This window comes from Ambystoma mexicanum, chromosome 1p, assembly GCF_040938575.1.
Source record: "Ambystoma mexicanum isolate Mex_15411 chromosome 1p, UKY_AmexF1_1, whole genome shotgun sequence".
Taxonomy (NCBI): domain Eukaryota; kingdom Metazoa; phylum Chordata; class Amphibia; order Caudata; family Ambystomatidae; genus Ambystoma; species Ambystoma mexicanum.
The window spans coordinates 1301159-1327775 of record NC_090921.1 but is presented as its reverse complement, the minus strand read 5'-3'; the positions used below and the strand labels follow the sequence as shown (position 1 = coordinate 1327775).

General features: G+C 48.7%; 1 long non-coding RNA gene across 1 annotated transcript in view; it reads left to right on the top strand.

The window, feature by feature from the left end:
• LOC138563678 (uncharacterized) overlaps positions 1-22736 on the top strand; it is a 311901-nt gene extending 289165 nt beyond the window's left edge. The window contains exon 4 of the long non-coding RNA XR_011299664.1: positions 22426-22736. This is a non-coding gene — a long non-coding RNA (uncharacterized lncRNA). The remainder of the gene's footprint in view (positions 1-22425) is intronic.
• Positions 22737-26617: the final 3881 nt, after the last annotated feature.

Genomic DNA, 26617 nt, shown 5'->3' with positions numbered 1-26617 from the left:
TACACAGCACCCTCCGTGCCGTGCCACTGGGGTCTCGTAGCAGCCCCAAACATAGACTCCATACCCTGGGACTGACTACTGTCTCCCAGGGCTTGTAAAGTTACCATTGACTTTACTAGTCAATATTTATAAACAAAACCAGTACAACCCATCTTACTATGGAGGTACTGGGAAAGGTTAATAGTTTTTCCCTAGTGTTCATTTTCGAGCGGGTACCGTACAGTCCCTCTCTCAAAGGTTTCTGGCTCGTGGCAGTGGTTACTACCATAAATATTCGACCGCAAATATTTCTCTATGGGATTTTCCCATTGTTCAAGGCTGTCACTTTTACTGACAGCCTCTAACATACCGCCGGTTTATTTTTATATTAACTTTACTCCGGTAGGTTTTTATTGCCAGAATTTTAATAATATTTCTTTCTTGTGTCTTTCTCTGTAAACCTAACCCAGGTCAGGGATCCTTTGTTCGTCCTTTTGGCAGGCTTCTACACAGAAGCCCTCCTCTCGGCGCCACTGAGTCTGGGGTACACAGGATGTGTGGGAGGGGGAATAGGCACCCTGGACCGGGTTGCCTACACAACCCAAGTTGCACTCTGCCCTGATAGGCTGGGGGGTTCTCCCGCAAGGAGAGCCACCCCACTGTGTGAGTGACAGATAGGCTTTATGAATGGGTGTCTTGCTGCATAAAAGCAGGGTCCTGAGGAGAGAAGCTGAAGAGATCTGCAACGAGTGAACCACCGGTGAAGCCCTGCTGCAGATCCTCACCACTTTTCTCCAACGACTTGAGAAGATCTTCTTCTGCAAGAGTCTTCTTCCCTTGAGCTGGTGGGGCCAACCAGTGCGCCAATCGCCTTACAGAACCTGCCTTGGTTGAATCGACAGTGCCAAGCACTAGGATACCGGATAGCTAGCCACCCGTCCACCAGGTCTGTGATTTAAAGGCGCTTACCTTTTATTCGTTTTGGCAGCACCGTGGCTGGTTTCACCCCTGGGCAGTGCAGTAACTCGAACCTTCCTCCACGACGAGAGTCTCTCTTCCTCTGCTGGATCTCCCGAACTGCCGGAACTGCCAGGAACAACCGCCAATGCCGGAGCCTCTTCCACTTTCAAGGTACATTGTTCCGCCAGGCCTCCTGTTTCGTGGGGTATTGCTAAAGGTGTTTAAAATCCTTTACTTACCCACTGGGTTGGCCGCCCCTATCATCTAACATTGTCTTTCACCTTCTGCAACCACCTTTTCGAATCGTTAAACAAAGACTTGACTGCAGCGACTAGAACATTTTGCACCTGGGCCCTTTGCCTTGTACCATTGACACTGACACAGGTCTATTGAATCAGGCTAAATCTGTTAAAACTGCCTTCTCTAGATTGCTTCTCACCTAGAAATGTGTTGGTGCACCTAACTCTTATAACCACCTTTTCCTTCCCTTTTTTAAATTTGTGAAGTGCCATTCTCCTCGGTTTTCACCTCAGTATTGAATATGCTAAAGTACTGCCTTGACTAACTTGTTCACAATCTACTTGCAAAGTGTTGCTGGTGTGTTAAACCTGTCCTTTCCCTCCCTTTTGAGAAATTGTTAGAATGCCATTTCTGCTTGGTTTTCACTGTGCCGTTTTGCTCAGTTTTCACTCTTGCTCAAACTTGTCTACAATTTAAAGAGGGAGTTGTGTATACTTTTCAAGACTGTTTTAACTTGCTTTAAGAATAGTGATTTGTGTGTGAACATCAGAGTGTGTAAAATAAATATATATTCTTTTTGATACAATGCTTTGGTCAATGTTTCCTTGTTCCATAGCATTGTAGTCCTATTGTGTAAACCCTGAATACTGCTCATCTCCCTCTTGAGATAAGTCTGACTGCTTAGCCACAGCTACCAACTAAATCTTTGTGGTACAGACTGATACCAAAGGGGATTTATTGCATTTACCTGTAGTCTTAATCTTCTGTTGTGCTCCCTAAGGGAACTGCACAGGATTCTGCCTAACACTGGTGTACAGCGGTGAGGATAAAAGTATTGGATTTACATTTTAGAGTGCTGCTAGTAGCTTGGTTCAATTAACCACAATGCTTAACAATCACTACAAGTTAATTTGAAAAAGTCAAGTATGGAAAGCTATAGTCAGGAGACCCTCCTAGTAAATACTGCTGATTATTTAAGGGATCTGTGCAAGTCTTCCTGTCAAAGGCAAGAAATCAGAGTTGATAGAAAGATTGTAGAAAACCAAAGTCTGGATAGTGGAGCTGTAGTGCCTACTCCTCCAGCAAATTTAGCAGGCATTGAGGATGATAATGTTGAAGATGTTATTGTTGAATCAGATGAGGAAGAGGAGACTGATAATGTAACCTCCTCTGGGCCTCTACCTGCTCAAAGGTCTCATCCTGTGACTACTGGACCTTTGTCACGTCCCACATTAAGTCCTGAATTTATTAGTCTAGAAAAAATGAGACTTGAACTTGAATTCAAAAGAATTAGTGCCCAAACTGAACAGAAACATCAAGAACTAAGGCTCAAAGAAATTGAGCTCAATCATGAGCTACAGATGAAGAAATTGTCTTTGGAAAATGCTTCTCTCCTCAAATCCTCTAGATCCTCCAGTCCAAAAAGACCCCAGATGCCTAAAGAGATTGTGGCTATATATGTGGGTATGTATGAACCTAAGTTGGATGTGTTAGATTGGTTAGCTATGTTTCAATACAATCATGGGCTCCAGGGTATCACAGGGAATCAGTTGATCCCCTGGATATTCTCTAGCCTCCTCTCCCCCCCGTTGCATCTGATGTGGTAATACAGTTGGGGGAGGTGGATAGGATGGATTATGAATGTGTGAAGCTAGCTTTAATTGCTAGATTTGGGAAGACCCCTTCCCAGTACCTTAAGAGGTTTAGGACCCTCAAAAAGCATGATAGTATCCCTTGGGCTACTTGGGTGAATGAGTGCTTGAAAAACCTAGATGGATGGATTAAGGGTTACAAAGTGAACACTTATGAAGGAATGAGAAATCTTGTCATGTTGGAGTCTATCTATGATGCCTTCTCCCGTGAACTCAGACAGCACTTGGCTGATTCAAAAGAACTAGATTCCAAGAAACTAGCTAAGGCTGCTGACTTGTGGGTTGCCACCAGGGCTACTCACAAGGATTCAGGGTTCACTCAGAAAAAGGATGAGGGAAAGCAGCCTAAGAAAGACAACAAATTCAAATAATTCCAATTCCAAAGTGGGCCACAAAAAAAATTCTAAGGGTAAGCCAAAAGGGTAACCGAATCAGGCTAGTGTACCTTCTGGTCCCAGACCAGAAGGAGGTCAGAACAAACCACCATTCATAAAGACATTTGAGAAATGTTATGTTTGTGGTTCAACTGACCATGTGAAAGGGGATCCCAGATGTAAGTGTAAACCTTCAGGGATCCACACGGTCTCTGTAGCCTTCACTCCAGATGAGGAAGTACCAATGACCAGTGGAAACATTCAACTACTGGCTGAAGACCCCATCCGAGTCTCAGCTAGTATATCTTTAGTATCCCTGGGTTGTGGGAACAACAGAATTTAGATGTGTATAATTCTATCCCAAATCATGCTAAAGAGTATTATAAGGGCAGTGTCGTAGTGAATGGTCAGGAAACTCCTGCCATTAGAGACACTGGGATCAGCATAACCGGGGATGGATGAATCTTTTTTCAAGGTAGAGGATGTTGCTAAGGCACCCAAATGCCTCACCAAGTTAGCTGGAGGGCCTGTGCAGATGTTTCCCCAGCTCCCATCCAGTGCAATGACATGACTGTCAGAATACCTGTTAGTACCTGGAAGGTTGTTGTTGGGCAATGATCTCAAAGATTTGGAGTAGTGTCAAGTACTCCCAGACCTCCTAGTAAGAGGTTACAGGAGCTCACCAGACCTGCAAGGGGGAGGACCTTAAGAGGCTCTCCTGAGGAGATGATAGAAAAAGAAATCACTCCTACTCCACTGGAGTTACTAACTGCAATTTCCATACAACCAGAAGCAAAGGGGAAAACCAAGACTTCCAAAAAGAAACCAGCAGAAAGCACTCCAGTGCTGCCAACCAGGAAATCTCCTAGGTTAGCAAATATCACACCTGTGATTCCACATCTAGCTGAGGCTGGGAGGGAGGTACCACCCTGTGTGGTTGAACTAGAGCCTGAGGATTCAGTTCTAGTTGGAGGCCAGGATCTTATTGGAGATCTGGACTCTTTGGACCATCCTGAGCTGCAGTCTTTACTGGCAGAAGGTGGCCCCAACAGGGCAGACTTCAGTAGGGGACAAAGAGAATGTCAAACTCTGAAAGGTCTTCGTCACCATGGCAGCTTCTCAGCTTGAAGGGCAAGCCTGGGAAGTATAGGTTACACTGGGAAGATGGCCTCTTCTATAGTGAACCAACTGAGTCAACCCCTGGAGACTACAAGAGACTTGTAGTGCCCCAAGAGAACAGACTCCAATTCTTGCAATTAGCCCATGAGATACCTTTGGCTGGTAACTTGAGTTTAAAGAAGACCGAGGAAAGGCTCTATCTCTACTTTTATTGGCCTAAAATGGGGGCTGAGGTAGATGAGTATTGCAAGAGTTGCCACACCTGCCAAACTTCTGGTAAGAGTGGCTCCAAGAATGTGGCACCTTTAGTGCCTGTCCCTGTGGTGGGAGTACCATTTGAGAAGGTGGGAATCAACATTGTCGGTCCTCTTGACCCTCCAACCTCTTCAGGCAACAGGTTCATCCTTGTTGTAGTAGACCATGCACCTAGGTACCCTGAAGCAATTCCTATGAGGACTGTTACAGCTCAGGCTGTGGCTACGGCCCTCCCTGCTATTTTTACCAGGGTTGGGTTTCCTAAGGAGGTAATATCCGACAGGGGGTCAAATTTTATGTCCCACTTCATGAAGGCCTTGTGGAAAAACTGTGGAGTTACCTACAAGTTCTCAACAGCATACCACCCTCAGACAAATGTGTTGGTAGAAAGGTTTAACAGAACCATGAAGAGCATGATAGGAGCTTTAGAAGACCCACCTTAATAAAAAGGGGGATCTTCTACTGCCATGCCTTCTCTTTGCATATAGAGAAGTCCCTCAGGAGGGAGTGGGTTACAGTCCCTTTGAACTTCTCTATGGCCATCCGCTCAGAGGTCTATTGGCCCTGAACAAAGAGGGGTTCGAGAGTGCTCCTTCCCCCAAACCAGTCAGAGTGACTGACTATGTGATAGGACTCCAGAGGAGAATGTCACACATGATGGCTGAAGCAAGTGATAACTTGAAAGCAGGTCAGGCTCTGGTTAAGAATTGGCATGACCAGAAGGCCAACATGGTTGAGTTCGCTCAAGACCAGCTAGTTCTTGTTATTGTGCCAACAAGGCAGAGTTCCTTGCAGGGCAAGTGGATAGGACCCTTCAAGACTGTGGGAAAACATGGGGAGGTGAACTATCTGGTGGACTTAGGCAATCCTAAGGAGGCTCCCCGAGTCTTTCACAGCAACCGTCTAAAAGCTTATGTCTTGAGCCCAGAACTGGGAGCTTTGCTTCTAGCTTCAGCTCAAGAGGAGGAGGAGAGTGAACCTCTACCTGACCTTGTCAGAGGCAAACCTTTAGATGAGTAAATAGGAGTCAATGGGGGTCATTCCGAGGTTGGAGGTAAGTAACGGTCCTTACCGGCATGGCGCAAATAGCATGTCTGTGCAGTCATTAGCTCACTAATAGAGGGCTATTACGACTTCGCGGGCACGAGCTTTGCGCCATGCCGGTAAGGGCATTACCGGCATGCCGTTAAAGGCACGAAAAATGCCCTTAGCGGCATCATGCATAGCGCAGATAGCACTACCGGCATGAACCAATGCGGCATTAGCGGTGACCGCTAATAACGGTTACCGTAAATAACCGGAACTGGAACTAGCGTCATCGCACAGGAACGGGAAGGAGCACGGCGGCCATCTTTAAAAGCACAATCCATTGCCATCCTCAGCACACAGCACCTGTGGGACTCTGCTGTTTGTCAGAAAACCTTCTCCAAACACACCACAATGCCCAAGGCCCTTAAGAAGGGAGCTGCCCGCCAACGCAAGGAGCGCTTCAACGAGGATGAGTTGGAGATGCTAGCCGGGACACTGCAGGAGCATGCTGGGATTGTCTTTGCCAACAGCATGAAGCGGGAGGCCATCTTAAAAAAAAAGGAGATCTAGGCACTTGTGGCACAGAAAGTTAGTGCAGTTGGAAACACCCCACGCACCTGAAAAGACTGCCGTAAGCGCTGGGACGACTTGCGACTCAGAGTAAGGAACATATTCTCTGTCAACAGGAGCCAGGCAATGGCAACAGGAAGAGGTCCCAGCTCACCCTCAAGCTGACCCCATGGGAGGACATCTGCGCCAGCATGATTGGAATGTAGGGGATAGAAGGTGTCAGCGAGATGGAGTGTGGCGCCACAACATCGGCCGATGGAGGTGAGTGTCCTAAGAAAACACTGTAATGCAGAGTCTGATGAAAGTCAACCAGTATGTCAGACCCAAAGAGGCAAGCCATGGCCCAACACACACACACTCCCAGCAAAGTTGGCGGACGCATCACAGACACATGAAGATGCCTGCAGCAAGGCAATGCCGTACCTGACACATAAGACACAAAGATGTAAATGCCATAAGTCACACAGCATGCAGGCCCCAAAAAATATGCATGTCAGATAGCATAGCTCTTGGCCAACATGAGTGACCCCGACGTATGCCTGCATAACCCACCCATGTATCAAACAACGTGATCATCCAAACTCAAATGCCTATTACCCTCAATTGTGTGGATGATCAATTGTCCAAATGTATGTATGATGCCTATCAAAACATCACTCATGCCGTCCCTCACTTCGATCCCCACAGGCTCTGACCATGACAGCGAAGGCCAGGACGCAACCCCCGCGAAGACCATACCCCGGAAGAGGTCCCGGGGTGACGCCAACCTCCCTTCGACCTCGAAGGGACAACCCAGGGGCCGCTGTGCGCCACTAGGCAAGACACCCCAGGGTTCCCATTACACCGGTGCCGCCAAGGGCCTTAGAGACCAAAACACCAATACTCATTGCCCAGTCTGAGGAATCAACCGAGGCACCACAATCTGAGGAGTCAAGTTTGGCTGGGGAGGTGGCAGCCACAGCACCCCAGGCTGTGGAGGACCCACAGGATGAGGTATGGGTGCCCGTTGAGGATGATTTATCAGAACTGCCCCACACGCCCAGTCCACTGGCATCCCCCCAAATATCATCCCTTGACCCAGACCACGCCACCACCCTGGAGCAGTCTGGTTGGGAGCAAATTGAAGGGCACTTCAGTCCGATAGTGGCAAGTATTGAGGCTGAGCAGGCTGAGCAGGACACCCAGGAACCATCCACCACCACAGGTGCACCCGCAGGGCCGCAGCGTGCAGATCAGCTGACTGCCCTTGTGTGGCAGTTTGTTGAGGACAACACACAGGCTAGGCAGAAGTGGCGGGATAACATCGCCTCTCTAGGCAGGACCATCTCTGAGAACACCGCCTCCATGGGCAAAATATTTGATGAAAACACTAACCGCCTCTGCGAGGAGGTTTCCGCCCTGCGCCAGGTACTAGGCCGCATAGCCGATGCCATGGAGGCAGGGCGTCCGGCTACCCGTTTCGAGCAGGCGGCCACACCGTCATCATCTAGCTCGACCCAGACGAGCCCGCTCCGGAGGTCATCACGCACCCTGCGCCGGCCAGACATGCCACCACCTGGTCCAGAGAGTGCGAATTAATAGTCTGGGCAGCCTCATGTAGGCATTAGAGACTTGATGGGACACGTGTGGGGGAGTTGTGGGGGGAGTGGGAGGGGGTGAGGGTGTGTGGGGAGTTGTGGGGGGAGGGGGTGGGGGTGAGGGTGTGTGGGGAGTTGTGGGGGGTGAGGTTGTGTGGGGGAGTTGTGGGGGAGCAGGAGGGGGGAGGGTGGTAGAGGGTTATTGCATTGTTATATTTAATACACCCGTTGTGTCAAAAGCAAGACCTGAGTGGACATTGATCATTGCGCATGTGTCATTTATTTATATACAGTGCATAGTGTGCATGTACCCACACACCCAGTGGCCTCTGTCAGAATATCATGTCACCCTCTGCAGCCATGTCTGTCAGTAATATTGTGCAATCACTGACTGACGCACAGCACGTCCCTCCTGTGCATCGGCGCCACAATGATGTGCAGCCACTTCTTCTTCATCCCCTCCATCATCACCAGGTGGTAGCAGGTCAATGTCAGGGGTCAGGGGCACATTGCGTCGGATACACATGTTGTGCAGCATAACACATGCCATGATGGTCTTGGCCACCTTCTCATGCCTGTAGAGGAGTGCCCCACCTGACGGCCTAAGGCAGCAAAACCATGACTTCAACAGGCCAAAGGTCTGGTCAATGACCACCTGGGTAAGGGTGTGGGATCGATTGTAGTCCTCCTCATGCCTGTTCTGTGTGTTTCGGACAGGGATGATGAGCCACGGCATCAAGGAATAGCCACTGTCACCTGCATGGGAGGCATAAATAGCTATATGTCAGTCAATTGATGATGGACAGCTGTACTAGTCACACATGTCGGCAGATTATCTTTGTTCACATGCACATGTCCCTGGTTGTATGCACACTATTGTAAGGCCCTCAACGTGTCCTGTGCCCTGGAATAATAGTGTGGGTTACATCTTCAAGTTGATACACGGTGTGCTCTGCCGTCTTGTAGCTCATGCATTGTGTACGCATACAGCTGTGTTTGTGTACATTTAGTGATGTGTTGTGTTCTGTAGGATTTTCTGATGGGGAGCGTTGGCAATAGTCTCTTCAATGTTAGGCATTCTGTGCTGATTTTTCCCATGGTGACATGCAGCATTCCTGTGGTTGATCCGGGATATCTGGCACAACAATGTGTGATGATCTTGCTTGCTTCGCCTTCCATCTGCACCTGTTTGTAGTGGTATAATTTGCGATTGCGGTAAACCACTTCCATGGCATGGAGGCCACCTTTTGTTTCAAGAATCTCCTGGGGAGTCTGTGGTAGGGATATGTATTCCGTTGTGTGCTTGAGGAGGGCATCCAGCACTTGCTTCACGATATGCAAGTGAATGAGGGTGGTGATATGCCATGCATGTACCCCACTGTGTGCTGGTAGGTGGCTGTGGAAAGGAAGTGGAGCACCGAGACTACCTTCAGTAGAGGGGGGATGGCGGTGCGTATTTCAATGAGGCTGACAATCGTGTATCATGCCCACAATGGTGTTGATGGTGTCCCGGTGAAGACGGTACGGGGTGTGGTTGTGCTGCGGGGTTGGGTTGGAGGGACTGGCTCTGATGTTTGGGATTGGGGGCTGCATGTGTGGTTATGCTGGCTGCACTGGTGGGGCATGCTGGGCCTGTCTGACTCGACTTCTCCTGCTGTGTCTCCTCTGTGGTGCCAGCTGTTGGTGTTGGTGTTGTTGCTGGTGTTGCAATGCATGCATGTCCTCCGGCTGAAGTGTTGATGCTACTATTGGATTGATCTTGGTGTGGAAAGGGGTGTGGTGTGTGGGTGTGCTACCTTTGGTCAGGCCCAGACTCCATTGCCTCTACCTGTGCTGATGGTGTGCACATGTGACATTTGGGAACACTGCACATGGCATTTTACGGTTGGTCAAAGATGCCGGTATTTACGGCATGCCGGAAACAACTTTTAACGCCTTCATGATGCCGGTATTTGCATGTCCGCTTCACTTGTGATCTCCTCCAGTTTACAGCATGCCGCTATTGCCGGTATGATGGCCCGCGTGCCCACGCCCATGCTGCTATTAGAGGCACCGTTATTTACAGTGCCGCCAATAGCGGTTTGGCTGGTCGGAATAGCCCAGAGCGGTAAGTGATGCCGGGAATCCTTTACCAGCATCGTTTATCCCTTACCTCCAACCACGAAATGGCCGCCAATCTCTCTTCTAATCTGACTTCTGAACAACAGGAGGAGTGCAAAGTTTTGTTAAATCAATTTGCCCCCTTGTTTTCACTTTCACCAGGCTTAACTCCTTGGGACAAGCATGAAATAAACACTGGTGACTGTTTGCCTGTCAAAAGCAGGGGTTACAGAATGTCAGAAAATGTAAGAACCCACATCAAAGGAGAGGTCAACAAGATGCTTGATCTCGGGGGTAATAGAACCCTCTACTAGTCCATGCTCTAGCCCAGTTGTGTTAGTACCAAAGGCAGGATCTAAGGAGTTGAGATTCTGTGTGGACTATAGAGCCTTAAATGCAGTCACTGAGACTGATGCTCATCCTTTGCCAAGGACAGATGAGCTGGTGGATAGACTTGGTTCAGCCAAGTTCCTCAGCACATTTGACCTCACGTCAGGCTATTGGCAAATAGCCCTGGCACCATGCCAAGGAGAAAACTGCATTCTCCACCCTGGCTTATACCAGTTTAAGGTTATGCCTTTAGGTGTAAAGAACGCACCTGCTACATTCCAACGGATGGTTAATCAGGTTCTGAATGGGATGGAGGACTTCTACATGGCATACTTGGATGACGTTGCAGTGTTCAGCCCTACTTGGAAAGAACATGTTGACCACCTAGGATATGTTTTGTAAGCTTTTGAGCAGGCCCAACTGATCATAAAGGCAAGCAAATGTCAAATTGGTCAGAGTAAAGTGGTCTACCTTGGACATGAGGTAGGAGGTGGTGAAATAAGGCCTTTGCTCAGCAAGATAGAAGCTGTGCAAAATTGGACAACACCTACTACTCAAACCCAGGTGAGAGCCTTCTTAGGTCTCACTGGGTATTACAGGAATTTCATTGAGAACTATGAGACCATAGCTTCTCCTCTGAATGTGATCTCATCTCCTAAATTCCCTAAAAAGGTAAAATGGAATGAAGAGTGCAATCAGGCCTTTGAAAGCCTAAAAAGAGCCCTCTGTCAAGCTCCAGTTCTAAGAGCTCCTGACTACCACCAGCCCTTCATTCTGCAAACAGATGCTTCCAATACAGGTATAGGTGCAGTCCTTAGTCAACTGGATGAGAAAGGTAGGGAGCACCCCATTTGCTTCATCAGTAGGAAACTGAAGGAACCTGAGACAAGGTTGGCAACTATTGAGAGAGAATGTTTTGCCATTCTGTGGTCTCCGAAGACGTTTAGGCCATACTTGTATGGTTCTACTTTCACCATTCAGACTGACCGCCAACCCTTGAGATGGTTGATGCAAATGAAAGGGGAAAACCCAAAACTGTTAAGATGGTCAACCTGCCTCCAAGGGTTTGATTTTACCATTGAGCAAAGGTCAGTATGTCACCACCAAAATGCTGATGGTCTCTATAGTATGTTTTTAACCGACTAGAGGTAAGAGACTCATCCAGGAGTGGATTAGATCCTCCTGTCCCTTTGTCTGGGTGTAACATTCACCTGGTATACACAGGGACGTCATTCAGCCGGTCCTGGCCTCTTACGACCGTGAACCCTTCCCTGGAGGCTATTCGACTGGCGACTGGGCCTGAAATACAGGATTGGTAGAGTTTAACTCCCTATTGTCTATGTGTGCTTGAACCCCTTCCTCCCCGGGGTCCAACCCTTCCCTTTGATCCACAGCGCAACTTGTTTTCTTGGATGGTGTGCTCTCCGTCCTGCTTTCAGCGCAGGGGCATGTTGATTGATGCGGGCTCGTTGGTGCCTAGTTACTTCACTGGCGAGAGTCCGACTGGTGAGTATAATGAGTCTTTGAACAGTTCTCTAACTTCGTTCCTTTCCTTCTTAGATGATGGCCGGCGTCCGTGGATGCCAGCGTGCTGCTGAGAGGATTGGCTCTGAAGGTGAGTGAGAGCGCGATGCGCGATGCACCCTTTTACTATTTGTATTGAACTGAGTTCTTTTTCTGTGTCTTTTAAGTGCCGCGACATTGTCAGCGTGGATGCCGGTTATGAAGAACAAATGTGGTGAGTACGCGCGGTATGCAGCACCTGTAGATGTTTCCACGAAAACCTGGAATGTCTTCTCCCCCCTCGCAGATGGATGAGAAGTTCCGGAGACACAGTTCGCCTAGAACGGCTGGGATTCAGGTAAACGTTTGAAGCACGTACTGTATTTGAAATAAAAAATAAGCGAAGAGCTGTAAAATGCTTACTAATGCCTTTTCTCTGTTCTTTTCCTCTTCATTAGGAGGCGGCGATCCGGGATGGGAATGACACCGCCAAAGATGCCCGCAGAACAGAAGGAGCATTGAATGATGGGCAGAAGGGCTGCAAGGTAAGGCTGTTCCTAACGGTGTTCTTGTTCTTGCAGGAGCTGAGCGCAGAAGAAAGATGCAGGCCCACTGGAGACCGATCTGAACACGGTGAGTGTCACGCTGCAGGTGCAGAAAACGCAAAGCATGCTTCTCAGCCTGGGTGTGGCTTAAATAGTCTCTGGGTATCCCAGGTGCCTCTGGGCTGAACCACACCCAAAAGACTAGACCGCACATGCAGTTCTGGGAAACGAAATATGTGGGGGCATCCATCTTGTCCCCATCAATGCATTACAAGTCCAATCCCCAATGTTATCCAATGGGAGTGAGTGAGTCTGGTGCCACAAGCGCCAAGTCTGACTCCAAGTGATTCTTTGGAGTGATGGAGAGGCCCTTGAGGGCCATGTAGGTGATCGTGGCCTGGCTCCAGCCTGACATCTTGGAGGGCTGGGGACAAGAGGGGCAGGAATCATGACAGCACTCCCCCCCAAGGCCCCTCTCAAGGTGGATCTTCTGGTTTGGTTGGATGGTTTTGATGAAATCGTCTAAGCAAGCGAGGTGCATGGATGTACTCACAAGGCTCCCATGTCCTGTCTTGTGGACCATACCCCTTCCAGTCTACTAAGCAGTATAATCTGGATCTGACGTACTTTGAATATAGGATGTTCTTGACTTCGAATTCTGGCTCCCCGGCAACTACTACTGGCTGCGGTGGTGTTGCTACCCTGGTCTCAGGTTGAACAGGTTTAAGAAGAGACACGTGGAACACAGGATGAATCTGCATGTTTGACGGCAAAGCTAGTTTGACAGCCACAGGATTTATCACAGAGGTGACGGTGAATGGACCCAGTTATCTTGGACGGAAAGTTCGGGGTCCTTTAATGGACACGTGTTTAGACGCCAGCCAGACTTTGTCTCCCACTTGGTAGTTGGGGGCCTTTGCTCGGTGTTGATCAGCAACCCTCTTTTGGCGATTCTTCGCTTGAAGTAGGTGTTCAGCTGCCCTTTTAAAGGTTTGAGAAATGGTTGTGTGCAAGGTTTTGACTGCTGGAATTTCCAGGGTTGTAGGAATGTCCAACTCAGAAGTACGTAGGTGCCTGCCATACATGGTATAAAAGGGTGTCTGCCCGGTGCTGGTGTGTCGGGAATTATTATAAGCATATTCAGCAATCCATAATAGGTCGAACCAGCTTCCTTCAGCTTGGTGTAACATGCAACGCAGGTACTGCTCGAGCGCCTGATTTGTCCTCTCAGTTCGACCATCCATTTGGGGATGATAGCCGGATGTCAATCTGGGCCATGGAGCAGCATTTTCTCCAGAAGTTTGATACGAACTGAGTACCTCGGTCTGAGACCAAAACTGAAGGGAACCCATGGAGCCGTACGATGCCTTCAAGAAACACCTTTGCCAGAGTGGGAGCATTTGGGAGCCCCTTAAGAAGAATGAAATATGCCATTTTTGAAAACAGGTCCACGGCCACAAGAATAGTGTTAAACCCTTGACTGGGTGGAAAGTCAGTAATAAAATCGAGGGACAACATGTGCCAGGGTGCTGGTGGGATTTCCAATGGTTGTAATAGCCCAGCCAGTTTCTGCTTGGATGACTTGTTTTGAGCACACACCCCACAAGACAGGATGAATTGGATAATGTCTTTACGCCACATGGGCCACAAATAATTTTGTTTTACCTTGGCTAGGGTTTTAGCGATTCCGGGGTGGCCCTCGATCAAGGAATCATGATAACCGGAAATGACTTGTTCTCTTAGTTTTTGGTTTGGTAAGAATAAACGATTCCTGAAGTAGGGCAGCTGATCTTTTATCACGTAATATTCTCCTTGCGCACCCTACGCTTGTAATTGTTCCAGACTCATCAGGTTTTGGATTTCTTCACGTATTTCTTTCTGAGTTATGGTTGCTGTGATTCCTAGGAGCTTGTCACTCGGGATGATTGCTATTGGATCAGGAGTCTGATACCCTTGCTCTTCCACCCCATACGGGAAAGGGCATCGGCGTACCCGTTTTTCACCCCTGGTCGAAATGTAATCCCGTAGTCATATTCAGCAAAAAAAAGAGCCCAACATAGTTCTCGTGAGGATTGGGCCGTTGCCGTTTTTAGGTACTGGAAGTTCCGTTGGTCAATTATTACGGTAAATGAGTGTCTGCCGCCCAAGAGATAGTGCCTCCATGCCTTAAAGGCTGACTTAATGGCTGGGAGTTCTTTGTCTGTGATAGCGTAATTGAGTTCAGGGGGTGTTAATTTACGTGACCAGAAGGCAACGGGGTGTAACTGGCCCGTTTCGGGGTCCTTTTGTGGGAGGACGGCTCCCAAAGTCATGCTTGAGGTGTCCGTTTCCACCAGGTATGGGAGATCAGGGCGAGGGTGGCATAAGATTGGGGCAGATGTGAATCTTGCTTTGAGTTCCTGGAAAGCCTCCTCGGCTTCAGTTGTCCACTGGAACTTTTTGTTGCTTTTCCTTAGTAATGACGTGATGGGATGCACAATTTGCGAAAATCCTGGGATGAACCAGCGGTAGAAGTTTGCAAAACCCAGCATACTTTGAACCCCCTTGAATGAAGTTGGGGATGGCCAGTTCAGGATAGCATCTACCTTGTGTACATCCATTCGGATTCCATTCGGGCTGAGAATAAAGCCCAGGAATTCCACCTCAGAGACGTGGAATGAGCACTTTTCGAGCTTGGCGTAGAGCTGGTGTTGACGGAGTTTCTCCAATCTGGATCAGACGTGTTTAACGTGGTCCTGCTTTGATGCGGAATACACTAGGATATCGTTGATGTACACTAGAGCACAGACATCAATCAATTCCCGTAGGACATCGTTCATGAAGTATTGAAATGCAGCAGGCGCGTTGCAAAGGCCAAAGGGCATTACTTGATATTCGTACAATCCGTATTTGGTGCAAAAAGCGGTTTTCCATTCGTCCCCCTGTTTTACGCGAACAAGGTGGTATGCCCCCCTCAGGTCGAGTTTTGTGTAGATTTGGGCATCTTTGACTTGATCAAGCAATTCAGGGATCAGTGGCAGGGGGTAGCGTTTTTCTACGGTAATCTGGTTCAGTGCGTGATAGTCGATGCATGTTCTCAAGTCCCCTTCCTTTTTCGGTATGAAGAATAGAGGACTGGCTGCTGGAGACTTCGAGGAACAGGTGAACCCGTTGGCCAGGTATTGGTCAAGATAGGCCTTCAGGTGCTGGTTTTTTGGTTCCGTGAGTGCGTAAATTCGCCCACAAGGGATTCTTGCGCCGGGTATCAGATCGATTTGGCAATCGTATGGTCTATGCGGTGGCAGGGTATTAGCCCGTTCTTTCTGAAAGACATCTTGAAAATCCTGGTATTCACTTGGAGGGTGCCGATTTCCACCGTCGCAAGCGTGGAGGTTCTGGTGTCTATTGGTTGTTTCTCTTGGCGATAACATGTGTGGGCGCAAGTCTCGGGAAAGGCCAATTCTTTTGCTCGCCAATCGATTCGAGGATTGTGAGCTACCAACCATGGCATTCCCAAAATCAACCGGAACTGCGGTGCCTTAATGAGGTCGAAAATGATAGATTCTTGGTGTCCATCCTTGCACTGAAGGGTTAAAGCTGCAGTGCATTGGGATACTGGACCAGAAGCTATTTCCGTGCCGTCGACAGTGGTAACAGTGTCGGTGGTTGATTTAGGGCATAACGGAAGCCCCATCTTTGCCGCAAGATCCTGGTCGATGTAATTCCCAACGGCCCCACTGTCTATGTACGCTGTTACTGCGTGCATTCAAGATGGTTGTTGGGGATTGATCAAGACCACAGGTAGTGCAAAATGGGAGGTCTGTAGTTCACTTTCTTCACTCGACAAGTGGACCCCTACACTTTCCGGGCTGGGGATTCCTTGATGGTATCTTCCTTGTCTGTGGCCCCTACCGTCCTCCTTGGTGGCTTCACAGGGCACTCTTTAAGGAAATGACCTGACATTCCACAGTGCAGACATAACTGCTGCTGTCTCCTTTTATCCCTTTCCGCTTTAGTCAAGGGGGACCGGACCCCCCCGATTTGCATTGGTTCTCCTGAACCTTCCGCTGTTCGGGTAGTATTGTCCTTTGAATGCACATACATAGGGCGAGGGTCCGGTCTGGCTCGGTCTGCTCTTCGGTCCTGCAACCTATTATCCAGTTGAACAACAAGGTCAATGAATTCTGAGAAGTATTTCAGGGGGTTCACTACTTGTGCGAGAACATCCTTGAACTCCCCCCGCAACCCCTGATGAAATAACCCGGTTCTCTTCTCCACTGGCCATTCTGCTTCAACTATGAGTCTATTGAACGTGGCTATGTATGTTAATAAGTCTTGATTCCCCTGGCGTAGGGACAGAAGTTCGTTGTCTAATGCATGCCCATGACTACGCCGGGCAAACAGCTTTTCCATCTCCTGCTGAAAGCCCCTGAAGTCATGCAGGAAAGGATCGTCTTGGGCCACAAGGGGTGCAGACCAATCCGCGGCGCTACCACTCAGGTAGGATAGCACAAAAGCGACCAATGATTAGTCATCCGTAAAGGCCCCTGGCCTACAAATGAAGCGTAGGCGGCACTGGTTCATGAATGTTGCAAACCTCTTGGGATCCCCCGTAAATCGTTCAGGCGGGGCCAAGGGAACTGCCCCAGGAAGGGTTATCTGAACGGCATTGGCTGATGGCGCTGGAATCGAGGGCACGCTTCCCGGCAATGGTGCATGCCCTGCTTGTGAATGGAGAAGTTGTCGGCTTAAATCATCAGTACGTTCTTTGGCTACTATCAGCTCCCTTCTCAGGGTGTTGGTCTCCTGCCTGGCTGCATGTACTTCGGAACGTAGCTGTCCCAGCATTTGAGCTAACTGGTCAGTTTCTGACGTTTCCATGATGCCCAGGTGGATTTTGATGTGAGGCTTTGCGCTCTGTAATGCTCACCTGGTATCCACAGGGACGTCACTCAGCCGGTCCTGGCCTCTTACGACCGCAAACCCTTCCCGGGAGGCTATTCGACTGGCGACTGGGCCTGACGGGGTCCAACTATTCCCTTTGATCCACAGCTCACCTTGTTTTCTGGGATGGTGTGCTCTCCGTCCTGCTTTCAGCACAGGGGCGTGTTGATTGATGCAGGCTCATTGGTGCCTAGTTACTTCACTGGAGAGAGTCCGACTGGTAATTATAGTGAGTCTTTGAACAGTTCTCTAACTTCGTTCCTTTCCTTCTTAGATGATGGCCGGCGTCCGGGAATGGAGGTGTGCTGCTGAGAGGAGTGGCGCTGAAGGTGAGTGAGAGTGCGATGGGCGATGCACCCTTTTCGTATTTGTATTGAACTGAGTTCTTTTTCGGTGTCTTTTAGGTGCCGCAACGTTGTCAGCGTGGATGCCGGTTATGAAGAACAAATGCAGTGAGTAAGGGCAGTATGCGGCACCTCTAGATGTTTCCACGCTAACCTGGAGTGTCTTTTCCCCCCTTGCAGATGGATGAGAAGTTCCAGAGACACAGTTCCCCCAGAGCGGCTGGGATTCAGGTAAGCGTTTGAAGCTCGTACTGTATTTGAAAAAAATAAGCGAAGAGCTGTAAAATGCTTACTAATGCCTTTTCTCTGTTCTTTTCCTCTTCATTAGGAAGCGGCGTGCCGGGATGGGAATGACACCGCCGAAGATGCCCGCAGAACAGAAGGAGCGTTGAATGATGGGCAGAAGGGCTGCAGGGTAAGGCTGTTCCTAAAGGTGTTCTTGTTCTTGCAGGAGCTGAGCGCAGGAGAAAGATGCAGGCCCACTGGAGACCGATCCGAACACGGTGAATGTCACGCTGCAGGTGCAGAAAACGCAAAGCATGCTTCTCAGCCTGGGTGTGGCTTAAATAGTCTCTGGGTATCCCAGGTGCCTCTGGGCTGAACCACACCCAAAAGACTAGACCGCACATGCAGTTCTGGGAACCGAAATATGTGGGGGCATCCATCTTGTCCCCATCAATGCATTACAAGTCCAATCCCCAATGTTATCCTATTGGAGTGAGTGAGTCTGATGCCACAAGCGCCAAGTCTGACTCCAAGTGAGTCTTTGGAGGTATGGAGAGGCCCTTGAGGGCCATGTAGGTGATCATGGCCTAGCTCCAGCCTGACATCTCGGAGGGCTGGGGACAAGAGGGGCAGGAATCATGACACTGGGGGGCCGAGTGTTAGGGAGAATTCTCTTAAAAGGCTAATTTCCCTTAACTATAGAGTCCCCCAGCAGCATTGTTGGATTTGAGGGGTTTATTTTCTTCTCCTGCTAAGAGTGAGACCCTTTTTTCCCACTCTTAGACAGATTGCTAGTGTGTGTTTTAGGCTATCTTGTGTGCTTCTGGTCTATGGGGTTTTCTCACTCTCATAGGAATCATCTTTTTAACATGTGTGGTACACAGCACCCTCCATCCTGTACCACTGGGGTGTTGTAGCGGCCCCCAAACCTAAACCCTGGGACTGTCTACTGTCTCCCAGGGCATGTAAAGTTACCATTGACTTTACTAGTCAATAGTTATGAACAAAACCAGTACAACCCATCTTACTATGGAGGTACTGGGAAGGGTTAATAGTTTTTTCCTAGTGTTCATATTGGAGGGGGTACCGTACATTCCCTCTTTCAAACGTTTCTGGCTGGTGGCAGTGGTTACCACCATAAATATTCGACCGCAAATATTTCTCTATGGGATTTTCCCATTGTTCAAGGCTATCACTTTTACTGACAGCCTCTAACATACCGCTGGTTTATTTTTATATTAACTTTACTCAGTAGGTTTTTTTTGCCAGAACTTTAATAATATTTCTTTCTCGTCTCTTTCTCTGTAAACCTAACTTAGGTCGGGGATCCTTTGTTCGCCCTTTTGGCGGGCTTCTGCTCAAAAGTCTGGGGTAGACAGGATGTGTGGGAGGGGGAATAGGCACCCTGGACCGGGTTGCCTATGCAACCCAAGTCGCACTCTGCCCTGATAGGATGGGGGGTTCTCCCGCCAGGCGAGCCACCCCACTGTTTGAGTGACAGCTAGGCTGTATGAATGGAGGTCTTGCTGCATAAAAGCAGGGTCCTGAGGACTGGAGGACAGGACGTCATCACTGGAACTAAGAATCTGAAGAGGAGAGAAGCTGAAGACATCTGCAACGACTGAACCACCGGTGAAGCCCTGCTGCAGATCCTCACCACTTTTCTCCAACGACTTGAGAAGATCTTCCTCTGCAAGAGTCTTCTTCCCTTGAGCTGTTGGCGCCAACCAGTTTGCCAATCGCTTCCAGGACCTGCTTTGGTCTAATCGACAGTGCCAAGCACTAGGAGACCAGATAGCCAGGCACCCGTCCACCAGGACCGCGATTTAAAGGAACATACTTTTTATTCGTTTTGGCAGCACTGCGGCTGGTTTCATCCCTGGGCAGTGCAGTAACTCGAACCGTCCTCCACGACGAGAGTCTCTCTTCCTCTGCTGGATCTCCCGAACTGCAGGAACTGCCAGGAACAACCGCCACCACAGGAGCCTCTTCCATTTTCAAGGTACATTGTTCCACCTGGCCTCCCGTTTCGTGGGGTATCGCTAAAGGTGTTTTAAATCCTTTGCTTACCTACTGGGTTGGCCGCCACTATCATCTAACATTGTCTATTACCTTCTGCAACTGCCTTTTTCGAATCGTTAAACAAAGACTTGACCGCAGCGACTAGAACATTTTGCACTGGGCCCTTTACCGTGTACCATTGACACTGGCACAGGCCTATTCACTCTGGCTAAATCTATTACAACTGCCTTCTCTAGATTGCTTCTCACCTAGAAATGTGTTGGTGCACCTAACCCTTATAACCACTTTTTCCTTCCCTCTTTTTAAACTTGTGAAGTGCCATTTTGTTCGGTTTTCACCTCAGTATTGCATATGCTAAAGTACTGCCTTGCCTAACTTGTTCACAATCTACTTGGGAAGTGTTGCTGGTGTGTTAAAGAGTCTAACCCTGTATACCTGTCCTTTCCCTCCCTTTTGAGAAATTGTTAGAGTGCCATTTCTGCTTGGTTTTCACTGTGCTGTTTTGCGCAGTTTTCACTCTTGCTCAAACTTGTGTACAATTTAAATAGGGAGTTCTGTATACTTTTCAAGACTGTTTTAATTTGCTTTAAGAATAGTGATTTATGTGTGAACATCAGAGTGTGTAAAATAAATATATATTCTTTTTGATACAAAGCTTTGGTCAGTGTTTCCTTGTTCCATAGCATTGTAGTCGTATTGTGTAAACCCTGAATACTGCTCATCTCCCTCTTGAGATACGTATGACGGTTAAGCCACAGCTACCAACTAAATCTTTGTGGTACAGAATGATACCAAAGGGGATTTATTGCATATACCTGTAGTGTTAATCTTCTGTAGTGCTCCCTAAGGGAACTGCACAGGATTCTGCCTAACAGTCTTTGGTCACCCTGTAGTGCTTCTCCTAAGTTCCGTACCAGTGACCACCGGTCTCAGAAAAGGAATTGGTTTTATTCAAGATGGCATGCTCCTTTGGAGCGCTGAATTTCCAGGTTCCCCTAACTATTCTGTTTTTCATAGTATCCTTGTATTTAGCACTAGACTTTCTAATAATCTTGCAAAGGCCAGCCTTCGCTAGATGTAGACTGGTAGGCCTAAGAGGGGACTTCGCCTCTTTTAAAAGGTGGGAAGAGTGTCCCTTACGTATTTGGAGAGGGGGAAGGTGAGGTTGTTGCCTCCTTTTTGGACCATCTCTCCCTTTCATTACAGGGTTTTACAGCATCCTTTGTTTCTCCCTGAAATTGGGCTGGGCCCTTGTCCTGCTGTTTCCCTGGTTATCAGTGGTTGTCAGAGTTTTTGGAGAAAATAGGCAGAGAGCAGATAAGTTCCTATTAGTGACTCCTTTTGCACACCTCAGGGGTAGTTTACCTTTTTCTAGCAGTTAGCAGGAGGTGTCCCGCATGCTCTCCCTATCCGCTCGGGACTCTTGATGGACCCGTGGTTTTTTTTCTCTTGTCTTGGTCCTTTTTTTGAGGTGTGCGTGGTCTTTCGCTTGTATAGCTTAGAGCTTTCAAGTACTCTTGCAAGACTCTGTTGTTAGCAGGAATTCCTGGGCAGCCTCCACTTAGTAAGTTTGTTTAGCAGTATGCAGCCACTGCATGTATTGGGGTTTGGCTCGCCACTTAGGCCCTCCTTTTTTCTACTCTACCTGTACAGGGTTGATTTTAGTAATCATTTCACCTGATCACGTGCTAGTAAAATAAGAGAGGAAGAAGTCAGAATCCTTAGTACGGTAGGCCCTTAGGTCAATCTGCAGTAAATATCCCCTTCACACTCCTTTTTAAGTTCTTAGGAAATGTATTACGTCTTATGATTATTCTCTATGAACCATATAGTTGATATATTCCCTGTCTCGAGAGAGTAGCTCAGAGGCGGCGCGCTCATCTGAGAGACGAGGTGACTAGGGCAGCACTGTTTTGATCGTCGGGTCCCCGCTCGGGGGAGTCTGGAGGGTAGGGAATTGTTTTCAACACTTCATATTATATAGTACTATAACTTTCTCAAAGTTAGCCATGTTTTTCTCATCGTTTTCAAGCTAAAGAGGGTTAGATTTTAGATCTTTGGCATAAAAGATTTCTCCCCATAAGGGGTATTTGTTCTTTGGCCTATAACAAATACATGTTTTTTTTTATTTAGTTTCCAACATTGCCAACATTACAGTAAATTGGGTGTTCTTCAATGTTTTGAGATGTCTTGAAATATAGTGGTGCTCGAGTTTCCAGGTACCTTTCAGCTGATTTCTTGTGGTTAACCCTTTAGCATATATATATATCCCGCCTATCTGGCTTTATGGTTTGGAGGGTTTGGAGAGTTTTATCTTCCCGGGATTGATTTTACTCCTTCAGTGCTCTCTCAGTCAGGGGGAGGTCTTGGTTTCCCTTAACGCCCTTGGGGGTAGGGGGTGGAGGTTTTTGAACAGAAGGTTTGAAAGCAGCTGAATGGTAAAAGAAGTTCACGTTGAGACATGCTATCATAAAGGTTTTGGCAGGTGGTAATTAATGTAATGCAAGGGCTTTGAACTTGCATAATATGAAGCCTCATGTCATGGAATGGTTAACCCCCCTCACTAACGTGAGAGGAGGTTAAGATTCCATTAGGGCAGGAGGCGAGTATTATACCACCCACCATTCTTTGTTTCTTGTTCTTCCCACCCACCCAGTCTTCTTTGTTTGTTCTTTCAGCTTCGGGGTGATGAGATCTGGTCAGAAGGGTTTCCTAGCAGTCACAAACGGAGGAAAGGTGGTGATCCTCTGATTCGTTTGGATCCTCTTCTCAGCGCTACGCCATCGGATGTTTACAGTGAGCGTCTGATGCAAGTCAGCTGCAGAAAGAGGAGTTGCTGTCAGAGAAAAGGACTTTTATGGGGGTGGTTCTCAGCTCATTGGGTGGCTACAGGGCATGACCTGCCCTCCATGTTGGACTGTGGTTCTCTGCTTGCATTGCATTTAAACTGTGTTTGAGGTTGGTTATTTAAACTTTTGTCTTTCTAAAAGTTTTTCTTTGCTTCTATATGTGTCAGTAGTAAAGATAGATTTACATAATACTCGCCTCCTGTCCTTAATGGAATCTAAACCTCTCTCATGTTAGTGAAGAGGATTAACCATTGTACGTCCACAAAGCGAAATGCATGTGTCGGTCTATTCATCACGTGCTCACACTCTCCTTCCCACTTACTATGAGCCCTCAGCTTAATTTTTTTGTTTTTTTTAATCGTAGTCTGAGGAAATCATGGGTGTTACTGTATTCTTTTCTACAAAAGAATGCTGCCTTATAGGTTTGATCTCATTTTATCTCCCACCCGTGAAAAGATAGCCACTGTTGCCCCCACACCAACACTGCAGCCTCTGCCTCCAGGTGAGGCCCTGCCCTTGCCTGGCCCTGACTGGTCAGGTGGCGACCAAACACATCGCTCTGTGCATGGCCGGCAGGCAGTGCCGTTTCAGTCCCTCCCCGAATGACCAAGCCCAAGGACCATTCCTGTCTGGTCGTGAGGGCCGTGGGAACCGTTTCGCTGCTTATCATGATACCACCCTACAAATCATCGGAAACGGCCCCTACTTATTCCGATACGGAAACATCACCGCATTCGCAGTCCGGTGCACCTTGCTTGTATATGCCTTGTACCTTGGCTTTTATTTGTGCAGCTGCCTGCCAACCTACCAACACCCACTCTCTTCCTCCCCCCTCTCGATCCACCACCGATGCCGATAGCCTATTGCCAGACATGTTCCCTCCCTCCCTGATGACCTCTCGAAAGTGACAATCCTCCTCGACCACGCTATCACTTCACACCAATGCCCTGAAATCATGCCTCTTTGACCAGCACATCACTATTGTTCCCCCTTGTACCATCTCATCAGAGGCACATGAGGCCTACCGCTAAACTTGACCCATGCGAGAAGGCCATTGCCCTATCCATCCGGTCTCGTAAACTGGAAGAATTGATCAATATCCTATCCCCCGACTCCTTTCCTCCCCTCTCTATATTTCCCCGGGTCACGCAGAAATACGCACCCTACAACTACCCTCACCTGCACCCAGCCTGCCACGCCACCCATCCCTTCCTTACCCTCACCACCAGCGCCTTGCAGGCACTTTACAGCTGCCCATAGAGCTCTGCCCATCCTAGCAGGCCCTGTCCACCCCGCCACTACCAACACCCCCTCCCTCATGCAATGCTTTTTCTCCCTGAATTGTGACTCACAGCCACCACGAAATGACTCTGCTTGCCGCCCTGCAGCATCCAGCAGCCCGCTCAACAGCCACCACCCCCACCCACAGCTGTCACTGCCTCCACTATACCTCTCATCACCCTGCACACTCATACTGAACTCAAAACGCCTGCAGTTCCATCCTCCTACCACCAGAGATCAGTAGCCCCCTCCACGTACACCACCTTATGCCCACCATGCCCCACAACCAGCCATCAGCAGGCCTAAGAACCCATCATCCTCTCGCACTCACCACTGCACCCTTGCTCAGCGACTCACACCCTTAGCCTTACGCACCGGCCATCCTACAATCAATTCCTGGCAACCCACCACATTCAATTGCAACTCCCATCTCCAATATCGCACTAGCCCAGGCAGCAAGCCACTCCCCAACGACCCCACCACCAACACCACCACCACCCTGCCTCCCATAATACCCCCGCCCACAAACCTGCGCTCTGTCTTGCTGAACACCAGATCTCTAACTGCCCATGCCCACGAAATCCCTGCCCTCATCACAGCAGAAGGCCTTGACCTCTTGGCCTTAACTGAAACTTGCCTCCCCCTGCCGCAGGACTTCTCCTATCTATAGCCATCCCAGCTGGTTACACCCTGGTCCGCTGCGATAGGACCTCCAGAAAAGACCGCAGAGTCGCCATCATCCACAAGGTCTCCATCCACTGCACACCATCCAATCTGCTCCCTAGCTAACTGCGGACTACTTTCCAACAAGCTAAAATGCTCGCCCACCGCTTCGACCACTCTCCACCTCATCTACCGCCCTTGAGGCCCTATTTTCACCTTTGAGGATGGCCTGACATGAATAGTCTCAGCCAACCTCAAACCCTCTACGCAACTGCTCCTCCATGGCGATTTCAACCTCAGCTTCAACGACCCAGCAGACATTGATGCCACCTCACTATCCAAGTCACTAAAAGCCCTAGGTTGTACCCAACTCGTTAGCCAACCCACCCACACCCATGGTCACATCCTTGATTGGCTCGTGGACCACAACAGCAACATCAGTATCATCTCCAACAGCCCATGCCCCTGGTCAGACCACCATTCTGTTTCCCTTTCCATTCCCATCCCCCCAAGTCAAACCAAGCTTATCGCGGACCTAGCCACCATCATGGCTCTCAACGGCCGAAATGTCACCAGCGATATGATGATCCACCTCCTCAATACAACCATCCCCACTCCTTTCAAACCTCCTCTTGAGCAGCGAGTTAAGTATTCCATTACTTATTTCATTTGATTGTGGTGTGTGACATTACTTAAGGTGTTTTTTATACTACGCGTGCGTTGTCAGGGTTAGCGAAGTGCAGTGTTGGCATTGGTGAGGCAGAGCATATCCGTGAAGACAGAAGGTATTTTTATTGATCGTCCGGCTCCTCCGGCGACCGCAATATCAGAGGCGGTTGGCGGGGGCACAATGGTTCTGACGCTCCATTTGACACTTCCATTATCGTTGTAATCAACGAACCAACAGGAGGGGAATAGGCAGTTTCACTGGCCCTACTGAACAATTTTATGTGCAAAAACAAAGCTGACGGAGCACTATAACAGCTCATCCAGCCGTGAGGCGTACGAACAGTGCGCACAGTGCCCCTGCTGGCCAAAACAAGTGTTACAGAAGGCTATAGGTTCGACAATGGGATGTGTGTCCCGACAGGGGACACTGATGGAGGTCTTGCTGAGATTCGCCCGAGGATTGGAGAAACTAAAAGGCATAAGAGAGCACGGGAGAGGTAAAGGAGGAAGAAAATTAGCCCACAGGGCACAAGGGTACCAGACTCCCATATGCACGCCACAGAAGAAGAAAGGTGGCAAAAGCAGGAAGGTGAGGTCCCGAGTAAGAACTAGCAGGTGGCAAGACTGGTCATCCATTAGGTCAGACGAACAGGATGACGACTGGCAAGATGAGTCCTCTGAGGTGGAAGTGGTCTCAGTATCATTCTCAGACAAAGAGCATAAGAAAACGAAGGTCGAGGATGAAGACGCAGAAGGGGGTGATGATTTTGACCCAGAGGCATTTTTCCACCCCCGTTCCACAAAATGGGAACCACCTAAGAAAATAGCAGCTTACCTAAAGAAACGCCTTAGGGCGCCAATGGCGGAGGAGGTCAGGAACAAGTTAAGGGCGTAATGCCCAAGATCATATCTCCCCAAGGGGATCACTGACACTCCACAGATCGACAATAAAATGGTCATGTTCATGGGGAAGTACGTGAGGAAAGGTCTGGATAGGTCCTGGAGTTCTTGCCAGGACAAGATGTTAGACATTGTGTGTCCGCTTACGAAAATACTCCAGATGGCAGAAGTGGCCTGGGAGAAAAATTAAACGGTAGACCCAGTGGTATTAACCAGATGATCACAAAGAGCATTTGCATGCTGGGGAATGCCAACTGCGTGATCACTACCGAAAAGAGGAGGTTGCTGTTGGCGAAGGTAGATCTTAAGCTTAGCTTCCTGGCATCCTCGGAGTCGGCGGCAGCTGCGAAGGGGAAACTATTGGAGACGCATTTATAAAGGAATTAACTAAATGAGTCAACTCGTATGTAGCCCTCGACAAAGCACAGGCCTCAATGAAGAGGGTGTTTGGCAGACACATTTTTCAGGAGGGCTGGTAAAGGCAGGGTCCACTCTACTAGCCGATAAC